Here is a 22,113-nt window from a genome sequence, read left to right on the forward strand (position 1 = left end):
TATACTGGAGCCTCTGATCTAGTAATTCTGAAATCCTGCTGGGAAAGCATCATCACGTACTCCCAATCTTGGGCTAGAAAATTTTCTTGACCAGAACCCAGATCTACTTACTCAAAGAGGCTGTTCTCTATGAATCTTTTCTTTTGCCTCCTGGCATTTTCTATTTCTTTGTTTGTCTTGTTTGTTTTTAATATGGTGAACAAACAGGTGATATTCTCACAAATATAAGCTAAGCTAAGCTAAGTCACTTCAGTTGTGTCCGACTCTGTGTGACCCCATAGACAGCAGCCCACCAGGCTTTCCCGTCCCTGGGATTCTCCAGGCAAGAACACTGGAATGGGTTGCCATTTCCTTCTCCTCTCACAAATATAGATCTCTCAAAATTTAGGTTTTTTTAAAATAGATTCAAAACCAGTAAGCAATACGTGCCAAAGCCTCACCCACAAATACTTGAGGTGTTTTTCTTATCATGCTTTGTGGGACCATATACTTCACCATATCAGAAGTGTGTTTATCTAGTTATAAGCATTTAATAGGCTCCACCCTTTGTATATCAGAAGTCTTAACAAATGGTGGAGCAGCCAACCCCTAGGTTTTGTTTGCTTTTACCCACAGGAAGTATTTTAAGGGTATATAGTTTTTGAGCTTTGCCCCAAGTCTGGATGTATCTTAAGTTTTGAATTATTATTGGCTGGAGAGAACAAAGATTAAAAAGATAAGTTTGATTATTTATTTTCAAATCTATCATCTGTCAGCCTTTCTCAGTTCTTAGTAATACTTCTTAATTCTATTTGTAAACTAGCCTGTTCCTTGTTAAATCTCTTATAACAGTTTTCATAACTCCTGCTCTCCGGTCCCAAAGCCTATGCCATATATCTTAAATTTTTGTTATGGCTGTTTCTTCTAGGTGCCAATGTCTTGATTTGTCAGCTACTGACTCAAAAATGCTTAGTAACAATCCTTACCAAACCTCAGTTACATAAAACAATGATAAGAATTTATTCCCACATCATGGGTTGTACTGTTGTGAATCAGCTAACCAAGTTAGCCTTCACAGAGTGGCTCTACTTCAAACTGTAGCTCTCAATAGGCTGAGATTTTGACTATGTTGGGCTTAGATAGGCCCCACAAGTATTTATTCTGAGGATGAGGGTAAAATGATTCTTAGCTGTTTGAGGGTAAAATGTTCTTAGCTCTTCTTATGCAGAATCAGAAATGATAGGGCCCAAGCTCATCTATTCTGACTGGCTTAAAATTCCCCTGCCATTGCACCTGCTACCATCCCTTTGGTTAAAACAACCTCTATGTAAAGAGTGTGGCTACATGGAGGCATATGCATAATTGGGAACCATCATGTTATCTGCCACAATAACATAATTAAATTTATGGTTATTGTTTAATTGTTATAAGTCTATTTTAATTTAATCACTAAGAAATTATAGACTACCTTGGAAATAATAAAACATTAAAGAAAATCTACTTGAGATTATGTTTGCAAACACACAAACTTGTTATCATTTAAGCATCATAAATAATTTGCCTACCAATTTACCTTTGGAAATATGTTCTCATTTAGGTAAACTTTTTAACCTTTGAATACTAACTCAATTCTTTCTTAATATATATGCACAAATTGAATCTCAAGGTCAATGCTACCTAAATAAATAAACATAGCACAGATTTTAAAATAGGTTTACTCATGATTATAGACCTTAGCTTGGAACTAGTTTTCCCTTTGGGCACTCTTTTGAGGAAGGTAGTGAGGAAATACATTGTCTTATTTTTGCTAACAGTCCTTTTCCCATTCACATATTTGATAATTATTCTCTTACCTTGTTTTGTCATTTTATCTTCTGCCACTTATCTACAAATTATTCTCCCACTTTCTTTTGAAGGTGGAGTCATGGCAAATTTTTGTCATCTTTACCTCCACTCTGTAACTTTTCAATGAAGGTCTGGTGTCTCTAAAACTGGAAAACAGAGCATAGATGATCTGAAAAAGATGTGACCTCAGGCTTCTACACTGTTGCTTGCTTATACCTCTTGCTTTTCCAGGAACAGATGACAGAGCTATATCAAATAGTCACGGAAATTGGACTGTATCTTCTAATTTCCACAAAAATATAATCTTCGGTCATTTTCCCACCCACAAATTAGAAATAAACAAAGATTCTTCTCTCTCCATATATTTATGTGCCCCTCCACTCCAAAATCTATAGGTTGGCACAGCACTCATTCTGTTTAATGACCACTGCTCTTGCTTTTTCTTTTCCACTGCCATAACAATCTGAAAGCTCTTGCAGTAACATTTTATTGAGTCTGGTGATCTGATTGGTTTTGCCCACACAGATCTTCAATAGTTAGCTGCTTATGAGGTCTCCAGGAATAAAATGGATGCACTATAAACTAAGGCCTTGTTTGGAGTATAAAACTAAAAAAATATCATTACATTATTATTATATTAATAATACCATTAAAATATCATTATTATATTAATAATAACAACAACAACATTGTATCTAATGTGACCAGTGTGAACTGAACCATCTGTAGTTATGGTCCCTGAGTAATTCCAGACTTAGGTCAGTTCAAAGACCTAAAGTCTCTTCATTGAGTGTAAGACTGATACATTGAGGGAGACGTACATGTGAAGTACGTAGTTTGTATTTCCCTCTTTATCACCCCTAAAAAGACTTACAGGCATTAAACAGTAGTGGTACATTAGGGGAAATGAAATACGTGGTCATTTTTCAGACTTTGAAACACTGATACCTAGCAATCACAAACCCCTGTTGAATACAAATGCCAAGAGGGAAAAAGCTTTATAGGGATCAGGTGATAAGTAAAATTTTTTCTTGAATCCATTTCAGTGTTACAATGTATGTCAATATATATGCCTTTTGGTTCTTTCCTCAGTTCTTAACAGATTAATTAGAATAGAAATATGCAACCTTAGCCAAAAACCAATGTTGACTCTCAGATTACATTACAAAAAGCTATTACAAAAAGATAACCAAGTGCAAGACTATAGAACCTCACCCTCTCACATCAAAATAGTAAATTAAAACAGCACTGAATGCTTCTGTTTCTAGGTAGGTTCTGATAAATAGCAGCAGGCCATGGTCTGCTTCAAAAACTAGCAAAAATTGTATATATCACAAAAAGAATATTTTCAAAGTAATGAGACAGCTGTGAAGGAAAGAAAATCTAGACTTAAAAAATTCCTGGGAGGAGCTAACTTTTCTTGGATGAGCTAATAAACTGCAGTCTTTTTAAGTCCCCTGTAGATAATTCACTGACTCTGGGCACAGGCTTAGCTGAGACTTAGCTCAAGCAGAGAGACTCTGCTGGAGGAAGGAGAAACCAGAAAATTTTCAGTTGACATGCAGAATTAAAATAACAAAGCAGAAAATTGAGGAGGCTCAAATGCTTGACCAGTTCTCTCCACAGGATGTCTTCTGAGTTCTGGGATCATGTGGGAGTCTGGGGAGTTAAGAGAAATTTTCTGAAAGATAGACTGTAATGTCCTGCCATCCAGGGTGTTAACAAACAAAATCCTGCTGGGGGGAAGCAGCTAGACTCTAGCACATGGCCAGAATCCCTTCAATATATTTTTCAGATTTTGAACCTCTGTGAGAAGGAGAATAATATGAAGCTTGGCTGGGAAATTCTGAAGACAAAGCTTAAAGTTTTATTTTTAAAAAACCTCAGAATTATCCTTTTCTTTTATTGGCAACTATATCATTCTAACATTTCTAATAATAATGAAAACAGTCTTTGAACATTTTTCAAATATTTCCAAATAATTCTGAAGCTCCGATTTGCAAACAGCGCATGCATTACTAAAGGCAAGGCATCACCTTGCACCTGGCTTGGAGGCCACTAGAAAGTCACATGAACCACAAACAGATGCAGATCTCTGCTTTCTGTGGACACAGCGCTATTTCCTCCATCATCTTCTCAACACCTGCTATTCACTTGGTCTGAATGCTTTTCCCTCTTCATGTGCTTCAGCCCTTCTTAGTCTTAAGATTTTAGCTTGCTTGTCATATCTTCTAAGAAACTGTGACTGACCAGATTATTCGAGGCATTTTGATCCCTCATTTTCTGCTTATACATTCTGTTTATTTCCTTCTAATTGCATTTAACAATATACAGCTGATAGATATTTACTGAATTTTATATTCATTCTCTGGAGAAGGCAATGGCAACCCACTCTAGTCCTATTGCCTGGAAAATCCCATGAACGGAGGAGCCTGGTAGGCTGTAGTCCATGAGGTCGCTAAAGTCAGACACGACTGACCGACTTCACTTTCACTTTTCACTTTCATGCAGTGAAGAAGGAAATGGCAACCCACTCCAGTGTTCTTGCCTGGAGAATCCCAGGGATGGGGGAGCCTGGTGGGCTGCCATCTATGGGGTCCCACAGAGTCAGACATGACTGAAGCTACTTAGCAGCAGCAGCAGCAACATATTCACTAACAATTTTCCTCTCTTGAAAATTAGCTCCATGAAGTTAGGGATACTTTTTGTGTCTTTTTCTTTTGTATATGCCCACAACTCCTAGCAGGTACCACATAAACAATAGTCACTAAATAAATATTGGTTGAATTAACAAAATGAATCAAGTATTACTGTACAATATATTGGGTTGGCCAAAAAGTTCATCTGAGTTCTTCCGTAACTAACAAATGTTTTGGCCAAGCCCATATGTTGTGACAGCCATTATGCTAATTTCCACTTTATTTTTCCCATGTGCATTTTAGATGATTCTTGAACTTATCTGGGTTATAAGTTGTATTACTCTGTCCATGAAAGAAAACACATATTTATAAGTACAATATTATACTTATTACAATTCTATTAGAATTGTAACCTATATGGTTCAACAGATGACATCACCTTATGGAAGAAAGTGAAGAGACTCTAAAAAGCCTCTTGATGAAAGTGAAAGTAGAGAGTGAAAAAGTTGGCTTAAAGCTCAACATTCAGAAGACAAAGATCATGGCATCCGGTCCCATCACTTCATAGGAAATAGATGGGGAAACAGTGTCAGACTTTGTTTTTTGGGGCTCCAAAATCACTGCAGATAATGACTGCAGCCATGAAATTAAAAGACACTTACTCCTTGGAAGAAAAGTTATGACCAACCTAGATAGCATATTCAAAAGCAGAGACATTACTTTGCCAACAAAGGTCTGTCTAGTCAAGGCTAAGATTTTTCCAGTGGTCATGTATGGATGTGAGAGTTGGACTGTGAAGAAAGCTGAGCGCCAAAGAATTGATGCCTTTGAACTGTGGTGTTTGAGAAGAATCTTGAGAGTCCCTTGGACTGCAAGGAGATCCAACCAGTCCATCCTACAGGAGATCAGCCCTGGCATTTCTTTGGACGAAATGATGCTAAAGCTGAAACTCCAGTACTTTGACCACCTCATGCAAAGAGTTGACTCATTGGAAAAGACTCTGATGCTGGGAGGGATTAGGGGCAGGAGGAGAAGGGGACGACAGAGGATGAGATGGCTGGATGGCATCACTGACTTGATGGACGTGAGTCTGAGTGAAGTCCGGGAGTTGGTGATGGACAGGGAGGCCTGGCATACTGTGATTCATGGGGTCGCAAAGAGTCGGACACGACTGAGTGACTAAACTGAACTGAACTGAATCATACAATTAATTACACAACTTTTATCATGATATTGGATTAAATAATGATTCTAGAAATAAATAGAACTGTCTGAATATCAGTGGTTATTTAACATAATACTATTTTTTACAATCTTATTAAACAAGCAAACACATAATTATACATTGTTTTAAATTATTTTCATTAAGATTAAAAAGCGATGTATTTTCTTTTAAATTTCATATTATAAATAAGAGATAATAGTATGTGGAATTTCAGTAGTGTTATTCATGACTGGGTGTCTGTTTACAGCTATCCCTTTGATAAATCAGTGGTAGGATTCTTTAGGCTGAGAAATTTAACATGATTAGTTCTCATTAATGTCAGAGTTAAGCTTTTCCCTTATAATAAGGACAGATCCATTCAAGTAAGGTTCTTGCAGAACCCAAATATCTGTCACACAGTGATTGTTTCCCGCACCATTAATTTTAGGTCAACTAACAGAATATTAAAGAAAAGTAGAACAATAATCTAAAGTTTAGAGGCTTAAAATCAAGTACATAAATTGAACAACTTTTGTGAAATAGGTACATATTAAAAATAATTTGTCTACTATATGTATTTGATTATACTTTTTAAATAGCATCATTTTATTTATATTGATATTAGAAATATTTATTCAATTTGAAAAGATTAGGAAATATACAAAAAAATAAATGCTAAAAAATAACCACCAACAAAACTGAAGCCCAGTGAAAATAACCATCCTCCTGTTGGAATATTTCTTTTTTCTCCCTCTGTTGACATGCCTGAGTATGACCAAGACTCAATCACATCCTTAGGACTCTCATAAGCATTGTGGAAGGAAAACATCCAGGAATATAGACATTATGTTAAAAAAAAAAAATCAGGTTTGAGGCCTGGCATTATGATTTTGACATAAAAATATTGTGACTCATAGATTTGTGAAGGTTTAACAGACCAGGAATAAACTTCTTCATATCTTGCATTTTGCATGTTCAGCATTATAAATTAAATTAATATAAGAATATTTGAATCCAAGTCATTCTGAGGATTTCTGATTGTTTACAAAGAGGAGAATGTCCTTAAAAGATATCTATGCATACGAAAATTAAAATTTGACATATATTGAAAAATTAGCACCATGCAGGGTTGTAATTTCACACTTCTCTTATAAATTATGATGGGGAGTTTTTTTAAAAAAATATAGTATGATTATATTTTAATACAAAACCAACATACAAAACACCACAGTAAATTGACAGCAATAATATATGGTATTTCATTTGCACTACACTAAGACATTGATGGAGAAGGCAATGGCACCCCACTCCAGTACTCTTGCCTGGAAAATCCCAAGGACAGAGGAGACTGGTGGGCCACAGTCCATGGGGTCGCTGGGAGTCGGACACTACTGAGCGAATTCACTTTCACTTTTCATGTTCATGCATTGGAGAAGGAGATGGAAACCCACTCCAGTGTTCTTGCCTGCAGAATCCCAGGGACGGGGGAGCCTGGTGGGCTGCTGTCTATGGGGTCGCACAGAGTTGGACACGACTGAAGCGACTTAGCAGCAGCAGCTGCAGCAAGACATTGATATACCAAGGAAAATGAAAAGAAAAAAAAAAAAAGAGCAAAATGAAATAATGCAAGAGACTGGTGAGGACTAAGCATATATGATGGAGAATTTTTAAAAGAATTTTATCAGTTACAAATGCCATTCTTTCTTTTTCCTACTATAAGCTAGTTAATATGTGACAACTTGAACTATATTAAATTTTGTAACATTTAATCATGAATCATCATTGGCTCATTTATGTTAAATATTTCTCAAATATGCATCAGTTATTTGATCATCTTTGGTCACTTTGTTACTTATGTTACAGCTTTCTATTAGGATACAAAGACTAGGTCTTGAGGCTGACCCTTTTGCCTTAAATGGACTGTATGCCTCTTTGTTTATAATAGATCATAAAACAACTTGCAAAATATATTCTTTAAACAAACTAATGAACTTTGCTCTATCAGCATAGACACAATGAAGTGAGGTGTAGGAATGCTGAATTACTTAATGTTTATTAAAGACAATTTGCTATAAATATCTCACACCCTATATGCAACCAAAAAATTATAAATACATATATATTAGACAGAGATTTGTAATATTGTACAGGAGGTGGTGAACAAAGCCATCCCAAAGAAAAAGAAAAGCAAGAAGGTGAAGTGGTTACCTGAGAAGGCTTTATGAATAGTGAAAGAATGAAGAGATACAAAAAGGTAGGGAGAGAGGGAAAGGTACATCCAATTAAACGCAGAGTTTCAAAGAATAGCTAGAAGATATAGGAAGACCTTCTTCAATAAAGAGTGCTTAATAATAGAAGAAAAGAAAAAGTAAAGACTAGAGAGCTCTTCAGGAAAATTGGAAACATCAAGGGAGCTTTCCACCCAAAGACGGGCACAATAAAGGGTAAAAATGGAAGAGACCTAGTAGATGCTGAAGAGATTAAGAAGAGATGGAAAGAATACATGGAGAACAGTATAAAAAATATCTGAATGAACTGGATTGGTGTGGTGTGACTAACTACAATGGTGTGGTTAGTCACCCAGAGCCAGACATTCTAGAGAATGAAGTCAAGTGGGCCTTAAGAAGCACTGCTGTTAATAAAGCTAGTGGATGCAATGAAATTCTAGCAGAACTATTCAAATCCCTAAAGGATGATGCCATCAAGGTGTTGCATTCATAATGTCAGCAAAGCTGGAAGACCCAGAAGTGGTCACAGGACTGGAAAAGGTCAATCCTCATCCCAAGTCCTAAGAAGGGTGATACCAAAGAATGTGCTAACCATTGGACAGTTGCACTGATCTCCCATGCTAGTAAGGTCATACATAAAATCTTGCATGCTAGGCTTCAGCATTATCTGAACCAAGATCTTCCAGATGTTCAAGCTGAGTTTAGAAAAGGAAGAGGAACTAGAGATCAAATTGCCAACATTCGCTGGATTATAGAAAGAGCAAGGGAATTTCAGAAAAACATCTATCTCTGTTTCATCAACTACTATGCAGCCTTTGACTGCATAGATCATGACAAACTGTGGAAAGCACTTAGAGAGATGGGAATACCAGACCATCTTACCTGTGTCCTGAGAAACCTGTATGCAGGTCAGGAGGCAACAGTTACAACCCTATGTGGAGCAACTGATTGTTTCAAGATCAAGAAAGGAGTATGACAGGGTTGTCTGCTATCACCCTGTTTGTTTAACTTATACGCTGAGCACATCATGAGAAATCCTGGGCTGGCTGGGTTGCAAGCCAGAATCAAGGCAGGTGGGAGAAGCATTAACAACCTCAGATATGCAGATGTTACTACTCTAATGGCAGAAAGAAAAAGGAACTAAAGAGTCTTTGGATGAGGGTGAAGGAGAAGAGTAAAAGAGCCGTCTTAAAACTAAATATTAAACAACAACAACTAAGATCATGGCATTTGGACCCATTATTGCATGGCACATACAAGGGGAAAAGGTGGAAGTTGTGACAAATTTCCTCTACTTGGGCTCCAAAATCACTGCAAATGGTGACTGAACCCATGAAATCAAAAGATGATTGCTTCTTGGCAGGAAAGTGATGACAAATCTAGACAGTGTGTTGAAAAGCTGAGGCATGACTCTGCTGACAAAGGTCTGTATAGACAAGGCTATGGTCTTCCCAGTGGTCACATACTCTTGTGAGAGCTGGACCATAAACAAAGTGGAATGCCAGAGAATTGATGCCTTTGAACTGTGATGCTGGAGAAGACTCTTGAGAGTCCCTTGGACAGCAAGGAGATTCAACTTATAAATCTTAAGGGAGATCAACCCAGACTATTCACTTGAAGGACTGATGCTAAAGCTGAAGCTCCAGTATTTTGGTCATTTGATGCAAACAGACGAATCATCAGAATAGTCCCTCATGCTGGGAAAGATCAAGGGCAGAAGGAGAAGAGGGTGTCACAGGATGAGATGGCTAGATGACATCACTGATGCAATGAATATGAACTTGAGCAAACCCTGGGAGATAGTGTGGGACAGGGAGGTCTGGCAAACTACAGTCCATGGGGTGGTGAAGAGTTGGACATGACTGGGTGACTGATAAAAAACAAGTATATTAGTTGGATTAAAGATTTACTGAGCATGGTTCTGCCCATCAGAATAAGACCCAATTTCCCCCTCAATCAGTCTCTCCCATCAGGAAGCTTCCAGCAACCTCTTAATCTTCTGCATCCAAGGGAAGACAGACTGAAAGCCACAATCACAGCCTTGTCTATCTCAATGAAACTACAAGCCATGCAGTGTAGGGCCATCCAAGACTGGTGGGTCATGGTGGAGAATTCTGACAAAACCTGGTACACTAGAGAAAGGAATGGCAAAAAACTTCAGTATCCTTGCCTTGAGAACCCCATGAAGACTACGAAGAGGCAAAAATATAGGACATTGAAAGATGAACTCCCCAGGTTTGTTGGTGCCCAATATACTACTGGAGATCACTGGAGAAATAACTCCAGAACGAATAAAGAGATGGAGCTGAAGCAAAAACACCACCCCGTTGTAGATGTGACTGGTGATGGAAGCAAGGTCCAATGCTGTAAAGAGCAATATTGCATAGGAACCTGGAATGTTAGGTCTATGAATCAAGGCAAATTAGAAGTGATCAAACAGGAGAAGGCAAGAGTGAACATCAACATTTTAGGAATCAGCGAACTAAAATGGACTGGAATGGGTGAATTTAACTCAGATGACCATTATATCAACTACTGTGGGCAAGAATCCCTTAGAAGAAATGGAATAGCCCTCAAAATAGTCAACAAAAGAGTTCTAAATTCAGTACCTGGATTCAATCTCAAATATGACAGAATGATTTGTGTCATTTCCAAGGCAAACCATTCAATATTACAGTAATCAAAATCTATGCTCCAACCAGTAATGCTGAAGAAGCTGAAGTTGAACGATTCTAGGAAGACCTACAAGGCCTTCTAGAACTAACACCCAAAAAAGATGTCCTTTTCATTATAGGGGACTGGAATGCAAAAGTAGGAAGTCAAGAAACACCTGGAGTAACAGGCAAATTTGCCTTTGGAGTACAGAATGAAACAGGGCAAAGGCTAATAGAGTTTTGCCAAGAGAATGCACTGGCCATAACAAACACCCTCTTCCAACAACACAAGGGAAGACTCTACACATGGACATCACCAGATGGTCAACACCAAAATTGATTATATTCTTTGAAACCAAAGATGGAGAAGCTCTATACAGTCAGCAAAAACAAAACCAGGAGATGACTGAGGCTCAGATCATGAACTCCTTATTGCCAAATTCAGACTTAAAGTGAAGAAAGTGGGGAAAACCACTAGGCCATTTAGGTATGACCTAAATCAAACCCCTTATGATTATACAGTGGAAGTGACAAATAAATTCAAGGGACTATTTGATAGACAGAGTTCCAGAAGAACTATGGATGGAGGTTTGTGAAATTTTTCAGAAGACAGAGATCAAGACCATCCCCAAGAAAAAGAAATATGGAAAAGCAAAATGGCTGTCTGAGAAGGCCTTATAAATAGTTGTGAAAAGAAGAGAAGTGAAAAGCAAAGGAGAAAAGGAAAGATATACCCATCTGAATGCAGAGTTCCAAAGAACATCAAGGAGAGGTAAGAAAGCCTTTCTCAGTGACCAATGCAAAGACACAGAGGAAAACAATAGAATGGGAAAGACTAGAGATCTCTTCAGGAAAATTAGAGATACCAAGGGAACATTTCATGCAAAGAAGGGCACAATAAAGGACAGAAATGGTATGGACCTGACAGTAGCAAAAGATATTAAGAAGAGGTGGCAAAAATACATAGAACTATAAAAAATCACAACCCAGAAATCACAATAGTGTGATCACTCACCTAGAGCCAGACATCTGGAATGCAAAGTCAAGTGGGCCTTAGGAAGAATCCCTACAAACAAAGTTAGTGGACGTGATGGAATTCCAGTTAAGATATTTTGTATCCTAAAAGATGATACTGTGAAAATGCTGCACTCAATATGTCAGCAAACTTGGAAAACTCAGCAGCGGCCATAGGACTGGAAAAGGTCAGTTTTCATTCCAATTCCAAAGAAAGGAAATGCCAAAGAATGTTCAAGCTACCGCACAATTGCACTCATCTCACACACTAGCAAAGTAATGCTCAAAATTCTCCAAGCCAGGCTTCAACATTACTTGAACTGTGAACATCCTAATGTTCAAGCTGGATTTAGAAAATGCACAGGAACCAGAGATCAAATTGCCAACATCCACTGGATCATGGAAAAACAAGAGAGTTGCAGAAAAACATCTACTGTACTTTGTTGACTATGCCAAAGCCTTTGAATGTGTGGATCACAAGAAACTGTGCAAAATTCATAAGGAGATGGGAATACCAGACCATGTGACCTGCCTCCTGAGAAATCTGTATGCAGATCAAGAAACAACAGTTGGAACTAGACATGGAACAACAGAATGGTTCCAAATAGGAAAAGGAGTATGTCAAGGCTATATATTATACCCTGCTTATTTAAATTATGCAGAGTATATCATGAGAAACGCTGGGCTGGATGAAGCACAAGCTGGAATCAAGATTTCCGGGAGAAATATCAATAACCTCAGCTATGCAGATAATAGCACATTTATGGCAGAAAGTGAAGAACTAAAAGAGGCTCTTGATGAAGTGAAAGAAGAGAGCTAAAAATTTGGCTTAAAGCTCGAAATTCAGAAAACTAAGATCATGGCATCTGGTCCCATCACTTAATGACAAATAGATGGGGAAACAGTGGAAACAGTAACAGACTTTATTTTGGGGAGCTCCAAAATCATTGCAGATGGTGACTGCAGCCATGAAATTGAAAGATGCTTGCTCCTTGGAAGAAAAGCTATGACCAACCTAGAGAACATATTTAAAAGCAGAGACATTACTTTGCCAACAAAGTCTATCTAGTCAAAGCTATGGTTTTTCCAGTAGTCATGTGTGGATGTGAGAGTCGGATTATAAAGAAAGCTGAGTGCCAAAGAATTGATGCTTTTGTACTAAGGTGTTGGAGAAGACTCTTGAGAGTCCCTTGGACTGCAAGGAGTTCCAACCAGTCCATCCGAAAGGAAATCAGGCCTGAATATTCACTGGAAGGACTGATGCTGAAGCTGAAACTCCAATACTTCGGCCACCTGATGCGAAGAACTGACTCATTGGAAAAGATCCTGATACTGCGAAAGATTGAATGTGGGAGGAGAAGGGGACAACAGAGGATGGGAGGGTTGGATGGCATCACTGACTCAATGGACATGAGCTTCAGTAAACTCTGGGAGTTGGTGATAGATTGGGAGGCCTGGTGTGCTACAGTTCATGGGGTCACAAAGAGTCAGAGTCGACTGAGCGACTGAACTGAACTGAATTGATTTTTGATGCTTTTAAATAAGGAAGAGATAGACCATAATTATGAATATTTCACAAGAAAATAAACTCATCATTATTCACCATAGACTTTCCCGCCAAAATATCAATCACATAACAGTGAATTCAGTATTGTATGACAGGAAAAGAGACATTACTTTACCAACAAAGTCTATCCAGTCAAAACTATGGTTTTTCCAGTAGTCATGTATGGTAGACTGCTTCACAGCTTCTCCACTAGATGTTAGTCACTGGTACAAGGTAGAACCCAATTGATTTTATGGAGTTGAACATTGTTTTGTTTTGGGACATGAACCTCTGTACCTCTGTAGAATTCTATACCTCTACCTCTAGGACAATCAAACGAAGAAGCTGAATGCATAGTTTAGAAATCAGGACTTCGGTAAATATTTGAGGTACAAAATAAGTGAAATAAAAGCTATATTTGGGATAATTAGAAAAAAAATGTAACAGTGATCTCAAACTGGTGGTTCTGCAGATGTGTTTTATTTGGTTAATGTAATGTTTAAAAAGTCAACATGTTTAATTTTAGGTATGCTTATATTCTCCAGTTAGGTAGGTTTTCCCACTCATGTGTTGTGCCTTACCATGATTGCCTTCACTAAATTATGTTATCTGCATGTCTACTGAAGTTACTTTGGTTCTTAAGCCTTGCTTAAGATGAAACAACAGGTAGTCTTAGGACTTGTTCTTGTTCAGTCGCTAAGTTGTGCCTGAATCTTTGCAACCCCATGGAAAGCAGCATGCCAGACTTCCCTGTCCTTCACTATCTCTTGGAGTTTGCTCAAGTTCATGTCCATTGAATCAGTAATGCTATCTAAATATTTCATCCTCTGCCACCCTTCTTTTGTCTTCAGTCTTTCCCAGCATCAGGGTCTTTTCCAGTAAGTTGACTCTTCCCATCACATGGCCACAGTGTTGGAGTTTCAGCTTCAACATCAATCCTTTCAATGAATATTCCAGGTTGTTTTCATTTTGGATTGACTGGTTTGATCTCCTCTCAAGTTTTCTCCAGCACCACAGTTCAAAAGCATCAATTCTTCAGTGCTCAGCCTTCTCTCTGGTCTGACTCTCACATCCATGCATGACTACTGGAAAAACCACAGTTTTGACTATATGACTTTGTCAGAAAAGTGATTTCTTTTTTTAAATTTTCTTTTGTTTTATTTTTTTGCTTTATTTTTTTTTAACTTTATAATATTGTATTGGTTTTGCCATATATCAACATGAATCCGCCACAGGTATACATGTGTTCCCCATCCCGAACCCTCCTCCCTCCTCCCTCCCCGTACCATCCTTCTGGGTCATCCCAGTGCACCAACCCCAAGCATCCAGTATCGTGCATCAAACCTGGACTGGTGACTCGTTTCATGGGGATGATTTGGGAGAATGGCATTGAAACATATATAATATCTTTTCTTTTTAACATGCTGTCTAGGTTTGTCTTGACTTCCCTTCCAAAGAGCAAGGATCTTTCAATTTCATAGCTGCAGTCACAGTATGCAGTGATTTTGGAGCCCAAGAAAATAAAATTTGTCACTGCTTCCTCTTTCTCCCCTTCTATTTGCCATGAAGCATTGGGAAATCCAAATTATATGCATTTGATTTGTGAACATAACATACTTGAGAACAAATCCTATCAAAATATCTTGATGAAGGAACAAGTCCCGTTTTGTATTTTATATATATATATATATATATATATATATGTTGTTTATCATATATATATGTATTATATATATACACACATATTATACATATATATACATACATATACATACATACATATATACATATGTATACACACATATACATATATACACACATATACATACATATATAATACATATACATATTACATATACATATACATATTACATATACATATATAATACACATACATATTATACATATACATACACATACATATACATACATGCATACACATATACATACATATATAATACATATACATATTATATGTGTGTGTATTTTATATATACATATATACATATAGGTTGTTTAATTTCACATTAAAATTGACACTTTAATAACTACATTATATTTCTAAGGCTGCTGTAACAAAGTACCACAAACTAAGTGGCTTAAACAACAGAAAATGTTTGCCTCACAATTCTGGAGGCTGGAAATCTTAGACCAGGGTATTTATTGGCAGTTTTGGTGTCTTCTGAGGGCTGTAATAGGGAATCTGTTCCATCCTAGCTTCAGGTGGTTTGCTGGCAATCTTTGATGTTCCTTGGTGTACAGAAGTACAGCTTGATCTCTTCCTTCATCCTCACATGGCTTTTTTTTTTCCCTATGTGTGTGCTTCTGTGTCCAAATTTCCCCTCCTATAAGATTACCAGTATTATTGCCTTAGGGCCCACTGACCTCATCCTAAGAAATTACATTTTGAAAGGTCTTATTTCCAAAAAATATCACATTATGAGTTACTGATGGTTAGGCCATCAACTTATGAATGTGAAGGTCACACAATTCTTAACTATTGAATTCTAACCATAAGAATGAATTACAATAATAATGTCGTAGGAATGTCAATTTGCTTTAAACATTTCTAAGTGCTTCCTCTATTTTCTATACTTATTTCATGCCTGATCTGTGGTTAAGAATATGTAGATTGGTTCCAGGGCACAAAAGACACTGAGTATAGCACTGCTTACAAAAATAGGAAAAATATTTAAAACTCCAGAAGGATAGAAAGAGTAAGTTACAATAAATATATCAGAAAGATATTTGCTTTGATATATTCAGAATACTTATTCTTTTATGAGTATCTTTTCTAGGAAAGCTGTTGTCTCTAATTTCTGTTAGAAGCAATCACAGTAGCTTGGTGTTCTGTGATTCTTTCCTGTTTTTGAAATCCTGCCTACAAATTTTTACTTTCCCTGCTCAACTAGCCTTAGAGAAATCTTTGCTACATTAGCTTCTGACAAATCACTATTCACTGGAGATGGAAGCCACATTTCTGTTTCTTTGCTTAGCTTCTTCTAATGTAGCTTCATGCCTCTGAATGAGGAGCTGTTAATGGAGATTATTCTGAATTTGGGTCATTTTTCAGAGGTACTTTTTCAAAACTGGTAATATGAGTCACCCTGAAATGCCTTTCAGTCTGGTATAATTTCACTCTAGCAAAAATGTGTTTAAGTTTATGATGTATGCATAGTACTCTATTTTCCTGTTTACCTGTTTTCCTATTAATGACCCCTCTCAATCCAGAATTTTCTCTCCTATGAGGATAACAGAAAAAAAAAAGATTATAAAAGCACATAATTTTTCCTTTAACTCAATCTGTCATGACTCAATTCTTCTTTAAAAGCATCTTTATACATAAAGTAATCAATTTTGTGTTTCAGACAAATATATATCTTTCATATAGTTATGGTGATTCAAAATTATTACTTTAAATCTTAAAAGGGCTATTGCAGAAATTATTAAAAATATTTTAGTGCTAAGGAGTAAAGTGTCCTACATAACATTGTAATATTCCAGTATCAAAAATGTAAAGTGACCTATCAGATCCATATTGAAATTTTAAAAAATTAACTAAAAAATAATTACTTGAATTACATCATAAAGTTGTATGAATAGTTGTAATGAGTACTTTCATTATATAAATGGTACAAATACCATTTTATAGGGAAATCTCATGAATATTTTTAAATAGTTACTATGCTAAGTCACTTCAGCTGTGTCCGACTCTGTGCAACCCCGTAGACGGCAGCCCACCAGGCTCCCCCGTCCCTGGGATTCTCCAGGCAAGAACACTGGAGTGGGTTGCCATTTCCTTCTCCAAAATAGTTACTATATCATCCATTAATATAGCTTGCCAATATAGCTTGCCATATCAACCAATGGGACCATAAAAGAATAAACTGCTATTTTTTGTTAAAAAAACAAACTTAGTAGTGGTAGATAAATTATAAAAGAATACAAGAGCAGGTATTTTTCATAGTATGTCCAACTGTGCTGTCCCTTTGGCACTTTTGTTTGCAGTTTTGAAAATAACTATTGAATAATGTGATAACATGATAAAAATAATGCAACCATATACTGTTCATAAATACATTAAGAAAAAAATTAAAGCAAGTAAAATGCTTTTAATATATTGTAGACTCTGCTAAGAATATGAAATTTGGGACCAGATTGCCTATGTTCAAATCCTGACTTCCAATGATTTGCTTGTTGACTTGGTCAAATTATTTAATGTCTCTCTGTGACTTTAAGTCCTATTGTTTCAACTGTTGATTTTAAAAGAATGTAATTCACAATATAAATTATATCTTTACTTCATCAGTTATCTTCAGTGTATATAAAGTGCCACACAGCTAAAAGTCAACTGCTTTTTAAGTCAGGTGGCCTGAAGGTATTAGCATAGAAAAGTGTATCTGTGAACTGAGCACCTACAGATAAGTGATAGAACATCCATTGCTTTGGCTCCCCAGTAATCTTTCTCTTTCTCTCTCTTCTACCCATACATTAGACAATAATGACAACAGCATCTTCTTCATTACATGATGCAACCATCTTTCATGCAACTGAAGATATCCGACCATCTCCCAACATGAATGTTTTAAAATATAATGTATTAATGGAAAATGTGAAGTATAGTAAGGTCAAAAGATTGGGAAATGGTTGCCATTGAAAAGATCATTTGTTGCAGTTCCCAAGATAAAAGAGAATAGCAAGCCATGGCCTGGGAAAAAGCCAGGCCATGCTGAGTTGGTCACTAAACATATGGTAAGGGGGAAACTATGGACAAGAACTTTGTTTTCCTCAGGAAGTAATGGACAAGGATAAATAGGCTTAGAATTGGCTTTCAGGCTTTGAAACATAGATGCTGTCCCTAATTGTCTGGTACCTGGTTCTGAGGTGATTAGGGCAGGTTTATAGTAACCAAGAATGTGAAAGCCCAATAAGAAAAGTGATTGGGAGTATGGATTCTGGATGGGTTGGTTAGTATTTGAAAAATCCCCCTGGAAGAGGACGCCTTTCCAAGAAGAGGGGTGACATGGAAGAGTCAGGAAATCAAAGCATGATGATGCATATCAAGTTGTCTAAAACCAGGCCTACTTGACACAGGCTTATAGGGCAAATATTAAAGCATCAAACTTATCAGATCAGATCAGTCGCTCAGTCGTGTCCAACTCTTTGCGACCCCATGAATCGCAGCACGCCAGGCCTCCCTGTCCATCACCAACTCCCGGAATTCACTCAGACTCACGTCCATCAAGTCAGTGATGCTATCCAGCCATCTCATCCTCTGTCGTCCCCTTCTCCTCCTGCCGCCAATCCCTCCCAGCATCAGAGTCTTTTCCAATGAGTCAACTCTTTGCATGAGGTGGCCAAAGTAATGGAGTTTCAGCTTCAGCATGATTCCTTCCAAAGAAATCCCAGGGCTGATCTTCAGAATGGACTGGTTGGATCTCCTTGCAGTCCAAGGGACTCTCAAGACTCTTCTCCAACACCACAGTTCCAAAGCATCAATTCTTCGGTGCTCAGCCTTCTTTACAGTCCAACTCTCACATCCATACATGACCACTGGAAAAACCATAGCCTTGACTAGACGAACCTTTGTTGGCAAAGTAATGTCTCTGCTTTTGAATATGCTATCTAGTTGGTCATAACTTTCCTTCCAAGGAGTAAGCGTCTTTTAATTTCATGGCTGCAGTCACCATCTGTAGTGATTTTGGAGCCCAGAAAAATAAAGTCTGAGTTTATCTGACTGTTTCCCCATCTATTTCCCATGAAGTGGTGGGACCGGATGCCATGATCTTTGTTTTCTGAATGTTGAGCTTTAAGCCAACTTTTTCACTCTCCACTTTCACTTTCATCAAGAGGCTTTGTAGTTCCTCTTCACTTTCTGCCATAAGGGTGGTGTCATCTGCATATCTGAGGTTATTGATATTTCTCCCGGCAATCTTGATTCCAGCTTGTGTTTCTTTCAGTCCAGTGTTTCTCATGATGTACTCTGCACATAAGTTAAATAAGCAGGGTGACAATATACAGCCTTGACGTACTCGTTTTCCTATTTGGAACCAGTCTGTTGTTCCATGTCCAGTTCTAACTGTTGCTTCCTGACCTGCATACAAATTTCTCAAGAGGCAGATCAGGTGTTCTGGTATTCCCATCTCTTTCAGAATTTCCCACAGTTTATTGTGATCCACACAGTCAAAGGCTTTGGCATAGTCAATAAAGCAGCAATAGATGTTTTTCTGGAACTCTCTTGCTTTTTCCATGATCCAGCGGATGTTGGCAATTTGATCTCTGGTTCCTCTGCCTTTTCTAAAACCAGCTTGAACATCAGGAAGTTCACGGTTCACATATTGCTGAAGCCTGGCTTGGAGGATTTTGAGCATTACTTTACTAACGTGTGAGATGAGTGCAATTGTGCGGTAGTTTGAGCATTCTTTGGCATTGCCTTTATTTGGGATTGGAATGAAAACTGACCTTTTCCAGTCCTGTGGCCACTGCTGAGTTTTCCAAATGTGCTGGCATATTGAGTGCAGCACTTTCACAGCATCATCTTTCAGGATTTGGAATAGCTCAACTGGAATTCCATCACCTCCACTAGCTTTGTTCATAGTGATGCTTTCTAAGGCCCACTTGACTTCACATTCCAGGATGTCTGGTTCTAGGTCAGTGATCACACCATCGTGATTATCTGGGTCATGAAGATCTTTTTTGTACAGTTCTTCTGTGTATTCTTGCCATTTCTTCTTAATATCTTCTGCTTCTTTTAGGTCCATACCACTTCTGTCCTTTATCGAGCTCATCTTTGCATGAAATGTTCCTTTGGTATCTCTGATTTTCTTGAAGAGATCCCTAGTCTTTCCCATTCTGTTGTTTTCCTCTATTTCTTTTCATTGATCAAGCTATAGAAGCTAGAAATCCTGTGTACATTGGGTCACAAGATAATCATAATTCTTAACTGTTGTAGTCACACTCACATCTGGATATTCTATAGCCTTAAACTAAGTTGCAAAAAAAAAAAAGTCACTTCTCCTTATATAACATATTAGGACAATATAGAATGTAAAAAGGAATAATGTTCCAGGACAAGTGAATATAAGAGACTGGTTCCAAATATTTCTGCTGTCTTTCTCACCCATTTTATGTCACTTTTCCTTCAACCTGCATTTTTTTGGTCAGAGGTCTTTAGTTAATTGTGTTACACAAACCCACATTCCCAAAGGCCTGAGTTTCAGTAGTATTGCCATTATGGAGTTGAAGATTTTTCACTAACTTTTATGTCTAGATCTGGATGTAGTAAGAGGCACATCCAGTGATTTTGAATTCTAACCATAATTCCAGCTGCCCCATGGTTATTTATTTATTGATATGTCAAAATGATAAGTAATTTAGAATACATATAAAATATGACATTGAGCTAGATGCTAAATATGAAGATTTGCCAAGAATAAACTAGTTCCTCAGAATGGGGTTGGCTATAAATATATAAAAACCTTCTGATTAATGGAAAGGGTAGAGTGATCACAACAACAAGAACAAGGAAAGAACAACAAAGACAATTGGGAAAGAACTGTAATTGAAATATTGTAACACTCAGAATGCACCGAAACTGTGCTCATGCTTAGAGGGTAGCAAGCGAATGTGGCCTTTTGGCTTTGAGATGGTCATGGTGTTCCAGCTTTACTCATAATTGATCATGCTGACTCCAGAGAGGAAAATAGATCAGAAGAGAAACAGTCTGAAAGCACAACACATGTACTCTTATTTATGAAGATCTTCAATATAATTTTCTTGTCTTCAATAAGATCTTCACTCACATTTATACATTCTAGCATGTAGTTTTCGATAAGTATCTTATCAAGCAATGGGGGTATATAGCTACTCATAGAAATGAAAGGATCTGGTTGAGTATCATAGTTTATAGGTTCTAACGTCCAGTATTAGTATCTTTTTTTTTTTTTTTGATGTCTGATCTTATTTATTTGTTACTCTTAGAACATCTCAGTTTTGACTGGACTCAGAAGTAGAAGCTCTCTTCTACAAGAGAGGACAGCCTCTGTCTCTTGGCAATCTGTTCCTGCCATTTTTCTTTGGCCTCTTTCATTCTCTTGGCCAAAAGTTTAGCATATTCTGCAGCCTCTTCTTTGTTTTTCTTAGTACGCTGTTTCTTCAGAGCAATACGCCGGCGTTTGTGTTGCAGAACTCGTGGAGTCACGAGATGCTGAATCTTGGGTGCTTTAGTCCTAGGTTTCTTACTGTCTTTGTTTAGGGGCTTTCATACAACATATTGGCAGATATCATCTTCTTTAGAGAGACTGAAAAATTTGCGGATTCTCCTAGCTCTTTTTGGACCCAGGCGATGAGGCACTGAAGTATCAGTGAGTCCAGGAATATCCTTCTCCCCTTTTTTCACGATGATCGAATTGAGAACACTCAGACTGGCATCCACAATGCAACCCCATACAGAATTTTATGCTTTCTCTCTCCAGTCCTCCTTGGTCTGTAACAGGAATGTCCCTTACTCAATAGCAGGTGAACTTGGCCATGGGTCAAGACACCCTGCTTCATGGGGAAACCCTGCTTATTGTTCCCGCCACTGATTCGGGCCACATAACCCTTCCATTCTTCACCCAGAGCATCAGCAACAACTTCTGTGGCCATATGCTTCTCGCAGAAGGTACGAAGTTTTCGTTCATTGTCCACTTCAATGAGCTTCTGGCAGCCAGTTGCTGGGAAAGAGATGTTCAGCTTCATTCTGAAGTGGTTGACAGCCTCCGAGGTGCCACAAAAAAGAGCCAGTATTAGTATCTTTGAAGGTTTGGAAGGCAAGAAAAGGAACAAAGACCCCCAACAGTAAGAAGTAACAGTATACAATTTTCTCAAGCCACTCATAGTTGCAAATCACTTGATGTAACAAAGTTCTTTTTCTAGTATATGAGTGTGTACAGATTTTGTAAGCTGTATGTATAGATTCTGTATGATCTCTGGGTCAGGAAGATACCCTGGAGTAGGAAATGGC

At 37.7% G+C, this 22,113-nt stretch overlaps 1 pseudogene; it reads right to left on the minus strand.

The window, feature by feature from the left end:
- Nucleotides 1-21,065: 21,065 nt before the first annotated feature.
- LOC147371353 (small ribosomal subunit protein eS6 pseudogene) lies at nucleotides 21,066-21,862 on the minus strand (annotated as a pseudogene).
- Between the last annotated feature and the right edge of the window lie 251 nt (nucleotides 21,863-22,113).

This window comes from Bos grunniens, chromosome 5 (assembly GCF_055505025.1).
Source record: "Bos grunniens cultivar Pamir isolate PY7600 chromosome 5, Bosgru_T2T1.0, whole genome shotgun sequence".
NCBI classification, from domain to species: Eukaryota; Metazoa; Chordata; class Mammalia; order Artiodactyla; family Bovidae; genus Bos; species Bos grunniens.